The sequence below is a fragment of the Nicotiana tabacum genome, chromosome 19, assembly GCF_000715075.1.
Source record: "Nicotiana tabacum cultivar K326 chromosome 19, ASM71507v2, whole genome shotgun sequence".
NCBI lineage: Eukaryota > Viridiplantae > Streptophyta > Magnoliopsida > Solanales > Solanaceae > Nicotiana > Nicotiana tabacum.
The window spans coordinates 118,456,341-118,462,738 of NC_134098.1; positions in this window are offsets into that span (position 1 = coordinate 118,456,341).

The window sequence follows — 6,398 nt, forward strand, 5'->3', positions numbered from 1 at the left end:
AACGCTACACATGCAGAGAATGTTGAGACTTCGGATGGTCGGAGTACTCCAGCATAGAACGACTTGGTTTTGCGATTAGAGCAAAAGATACTAGAGTTACAAGGGAAACTTGAGCAGGTCCGTAATTTGACAAACCTTTCCCTTACCCTGAATGTTCCCGACATCAACCAACAAAACGCCCAAAACTCAATACCTCCTCAAAACACACAAAACCAGCACCCGCAAAATCCTCCTGCACCTCATCAATATGCCACGCCTCCCCAAAATCCTAATCCTCCACCAGTATCAACTCCTCCACAGCACCATCATCATCCGATCCAGTACTCACAAACTACCACATACCACACTCCTCAGAATGCACCACAACCTACTCCTGACCTGCAAAACTCAACCAATGACCACCATTACGCCCAGATTCCCAGAGTCCACCAAAGCAATCCCATTTATGTGGAAACCTTACCCCACAACAGACCCTATACATACTCGAATCCGTCGAGAAGGACCTGCTCATCAAGAACATGGCAGAGGAACTCAAGAAACTTACCGGCAGGGTTCAAAATGTCGAAGGGGGCAAAGGCGTTGAGGGTTTGAATTGTGAAGATTTGTGTATTCAGCCAGATGTAGAACTGCTAGAGGGTTACAAACCTCCTAAGTTTGAAATGTTCGACGGAACTGGTGATCCGAAGGTGCACTTGAGAACATATTGTGACAAGCTTGTAGGAGTTGGCAGGGATGAAAGAATCCGCATGAAGCTGTTCATGAGAAGCCTCACTGGAGATGCCCTGTCTTGGTACATCAGTCAGAACCCAAAGAAATAGGTTAATTGGGTAAGCATGGCATCGGATTTCATGGGTCGGTTCAAGTTTAACACAGAAAATGCACCAGACGTTTTCTATATTCAAAATCTCAAGAAGAAGCCAACGGAAACATTCCGCGAGTATGCTACTCGGTGGAGGTCTGAAGCTACAAAAGTAAGGCCAGCATTGGAAGAAGAACAGATGAATAAGTTCTTCGTCAGAGCTCAGGATCTGTAATACTATGAAAGATTGATGGTTATTGAGAATCATAAATTTTCTGATATCATCAAGTTGGGAGATAGAATAGAAGAATGGATCAAAAACGGAATGGTGACAAATTTTGAAGCACTCCAAGCCACAAATAAGGCCCTGCAGTCAGGAGGTATCTCCAGGAAGAAAGAAGTAGGTGCAGTAATGGTAGCCCAAGGTCCGAAGTCTCCTCTCACATACCAAACACCTCCACCCACATATCAGCCTTCACCTCCTAGATACCGACAACCTGCCACCACTTGCCATACCCATAACACCCAACCCGCATACTACTACTCACCACCAGCCCGCCAAAACTACCAAAAACCTAGACCAAATTTCGACCGCAGTCCACCCAGACAATACACCCCAATTGCTGAACGTATAGACCAATTGTACGAGAGACTAAGGTTGACGGTTATATCACTCCCATTCCCGTTGTCGCCATGGAAAATTCCTCTCAATGGGTTAATCCAAATAAGACATGTGCTTATCACTCAGGCATGAAAGGTCATACCATTGATGAGTGTCGTACTTTGAAGGATAAGATTCAGACATTAATCGACACCAAAGTCATACAGGCAAAGGAGGCTGCACCCAATATCCGTAATAATCCTCTCCCTGATCACAGGGGCGGTGGGGTAAACATGATAGAGACCGATAAAGAATGGGATTCAGAGGGGTCAACTGGACTCATTCGAGAAGGGGATAATCCTAAAACATCTCCAGTCACTCTCACACCTATCATGGTACAAACTCAAGCACCAATTGAAGTTGAGGTAGCTACACCAACTCTGTTTGAGGTTGAAGTAACAACACCCTTCACTGTAATGGTGGCACCTACACCGTCTTATAAGTCTAATGTTATACCATGGGATTATGTCGCAGAAGCAAGAAGGAAAGGAAAGGGGGAAATGGAAGAAACTGGTGCAGCACAAGGTATGACCAGAACTGGTAGGGTTTACACGCCCGAGCATTTGGGGGAAACAAGTAAAGAAGTCATTTCCAGGCAGCCCATCATTGAAACTGTCCTGGATGATCTTTGGAGAAAGGTGCAAGCAAGGGAGTATTATGTGGTTGATCATTTGAACAAAATCCCTGCTCAGATATCCATTCTATCACTACTGCAGAATTCTGAGGCACACAGGAATGTGTTGATGAAAGTGTTGAATGAGGCTTATGTACCCAACAACATTACCAGTGGAAAAATGGCCAATATGATAGGACAAGTGTTGGAAAGCCACAAGATCACTTTTCATGAAGACGAGCTACCACCAGAAGGACTAGGTCACAACAGGGCACTGCATATCACAGTGCAGTTTGAGGATAAGTTCATTGCCAGAGTCATAATAGATGGTGGTTCGAGTCTTAACATATGTCCACTAACTACTCTGAAAAGATTGGGTAAAGGCCTGCACGAGATACGAGCAGGAAGTATGAATGTGAAAGCATTTGATAGGTCTCAAAGGGCCATAATTGGGAAAGCCAACCTCAGCCTACAGATGGGCCCAACCTGGTTTGATGTTGAGTTTCAAGTGTTGGATATATCTGCTACCTACAACCTATTGTTGGGACGACCTTGGATACATGCCGCTGGGGCCGTAGCTTCTACTCTACATCAGGTCGTGAAGTTTGAGTGGAACCATCAAGAAGTGATCATCCATAGGGACGGAAGTAATCCTATTTACACCAGTCAAACTGTTCTGGTCATCGAGAATAGAAGGAAGTTGGGTGGAGAAACATACCATCGCATCGAGCGCGTCAACGCAATTGAAAAGACAAATAGTAGAGCAGTAAGATAGAAGGCATATTGTCATGGATAGGGTATGAGCCTGGTAAAGGTCTCGATAAGGATCTCCAGGGGATCACCAAACCAATACAGCTAAAGCGTCACGGCATAACTTTTGGGCTTGGGTATGAATACACCTGGCACGAGTATCGGAATTGGTCGCCACCATGGGATGGTCCTTATTACCTGCTAGAGCAACCAGTACCACATTTGAGCCAGTCATTTCACCAAGCTGACATGATGTGGGAGTTCGAAGAAGATGAAGTTCTAGTCGGTATAAGGAATCTGTTTCTGGATGATAAAGACATGGATTGCAGTGTGATAGTTGAGAAGGAGGAAGGCCTCATTATTCAGACCGTGGAGAAGGGAGCTGTTCTCAAGAACTGGACTGCTGCACCATCAAGGGCCCGTCGAGTTCCTGGGTAGCCTGGAAATTAGCATCATTTATTTTAAAAGAAATTTTTATGAGCATTTAAAACATTTTAATCATGTTTTGTTTTGAAATAATTGCTCGGGTCATCGAGCTGTATCTGTTTGACGTTTTCAAGATTTATCTAAATGCATTGTTGTTTTTAGTATTTATTATTATTCTTTACGTTTTTCTCTACAACATTATTATTACTTATCCCGATGAACTTACGACTGTGACATGTAATGAGACAACGCAACATAAGTAATGATTCAGAGGATCTGGAAGAAGATATAATACCCGAGGAAATTGTCAGAGAAGTGGAAAACTTTGAAAACAAGCCTAAGTCCAATTTGGATGAGACTGAAACAGTTAATCTAGGAGACTCCGAAACAGTCAAGGAAATACGCGTAAGCATTCACCTGTCACCATCAGAGAAAGAAGAATACACTCGTTTCTTGAAGGAATATGAGGATATCTTTGCATGGTCCTATGATGATATGACCGGTTTGAGCACGTCCATAGTGGCTCATAAACTACCTATCAACCCAATATGTCCTCCGGTAAAGCAGAAGCTCAGAAAGTTCAAGCCAGATATGAGTTTGAAAATCAAAGAAGAAGTCACCAAGCAGATCAAAGCTAAGGTTCTCGGAGTGGTTGAATATCCAACTTGGTTGGCTAACATCATACCAGTTCCAAAGAAGGATGGGAAAGTCAGAGTATGCGTCGATTATCGGGACCTAAACAAAGCAAGTCCCAAAGATGATTTCCCGTTACCCAACATACACATACTGATCGACAACTACGCCAAGCATGAACTCCAATCCTTTGTGGATTGCTTCGCGGGATATCATCAGATCTGGATGGATGAAGAGGATGCCGAAAAGACAGCTTTTATCACACCATGGGGGTGTACTACTATAAAATGATGTCGTTTGGTCTGAAGAATGCTAGGGCCACTTATATGAGGGCCATGATAACTATTTTCCACGACATGATACACAAGGAGATAGAGGTATATGTGGATGACGTCATCATCAAATCCAAGAAAAGTACAGATCACATAGCAGACTTGAGGAAATTCTTTGATCGGCTTCGGAGGTACAATTTGAAATTGAATCCCACAAAATGTGCCTTCGGGGTCCCCGCAAGAAAATTATTAGGATTCATCGTCAGCCGCCGAGGAATTGAGCTAGACCCATCAAAGGTCAAGGCTATCCAGGATTTGCCACCTCCAAGGAACAAGAAAGATGTGATGAGCTTCTTGGGACGTCTTAATTACATCAGCCGCTTCATAGCACAATCAACCGTGATCTGTGAGCCGATTTCAAAATGCTAAAGAAGGATGCCGCAACCAATTGGACTAAAAACTGTCAGAACACTTTTGACAGAATCAAAGAATATTTATCGACACCGCCAGTCCTGGTCCCGCCAGAACCTGGGAGACCACTGCTACTCTATTTCTCCGTATTAGATGGGGCTTTCGGTTGTGTTTTGCGACAACACGATAAGACGGGAAGGAAAGAACATGCCATATACTATCTAAGTAAGAACTTCACACCCTACGAAGCACGGTATTCTTTGCTGGAATGCACCTGTTGTGCTTTGACCTGGATAGCCCAGAAATTAAGGCATTACTTCTGCGCCTATACAACATATCTCATATCAATGATGGATCCTCTAAAGTACATCTTCCAGAAACCCATGCCTACAGGGAAGCTGGAAAAATGGCAGATATTGTTGAGTGAATTCGACATCGTCTATGTGGCTCAGAAGGCGGTTAAGAGACAAGCATTAGCGGATCATCTTGCGGAAAATCCTGTAGGAGGAGAATATGAACCACTAAAAACGTATTTTCCTGATGAAGAAGTATCATTCGTAGGAGAAGATATCGCCGAAGCCTACGACGGGTGGAGAACTTTTTCGATGGAGCCACAAACTTCAAAGGAGTGGGTATTGGAGCCGTTTTGGTGTCAGAAACAGGTCAACATTATCTGGTATCCGTGAAACTCAGATTTCCGTGCACCAATAATATGGCAAAATATGAGGCTTGCATATTGGGGCTCAATTTGGCCGTTGACATGAATATCCAGGAATTACTAGTAATTGGTGATTCAAATCTTCTGGTACATCAGGTGCGGGGAGAATGGGCTACAAAGAATACTAAGATATTACCATATCTATATCATGTGCAAGAGATTATGATGAGGTTCACGAAGATAGAGTTTAAACATGTCCCGAGAATCCAGAATGAGTTCGCAGATGCATTGGCCACTTTGTCCTCCATGATACATCATCCGGACAAGAATTTCATCGACCCCATTCCGGTAAGGATTCATAATCAACCAGCTTACTGTGCTCATGTTGAAGAAGAAGCAGACGGGAACCCATGGTTCCATGATATCAAAGAGTACTTGGCAAAAAGAGAGTACCCGGAGCATGCAAATCATACTAAAAAATGCACGCTCTGAAGATTGTCCAACCATTTCTTCCAAAGTGGAGGAATTATGTACAGAAGGACTCCAGACTTAGGATTATTACTGTTTGTTGACGCCAAGGAAGCTTCCATACTGCTCGAAGGTATACATGCTGGAACTTGCGGACCACACATGAATGGTTTCGTTTTAGCCAAGAAGATACTGAGGGCAGGTTATTTTTGGATGACTATGGAAACAGACTGCATCAGGTATGTCCAGAAATGTCATCAGTGCCAAATACACGCAGATATGATACGGGTGCCGCCAAATAAACTTAATGCAACGAGTGCACCTTGGCCTTTTGCCACTTGGGGGGATGGAAATCATTGGACCAATCGAGCCCACCACTTCAAACGGGCACAGGTTTATTTTAGTGGCCATAGACTACTTCACAAAATGGGTCGAAGCTGCATCCTATAAAGCTGTAACCAAGAAAGTCGTCGCAGATTTTGTCAGAGATCGTATTATTTGCCGATTCGGGGTTCCAGAGTCCATCATCACCGACAACGCCGCTAATCTCAATAGTGACCTAATGAAAGCTATGTGTGAGACCTTCAAAATCAAGCACAAGAATTCCACAGCATACAGGCCCCAAATGAATGGAGTCGCGGAGGCCGCAAACAAGAATATCAAGAAAATACTGAGGAAGATAGTAGACAACCACAAGAAATGGAACG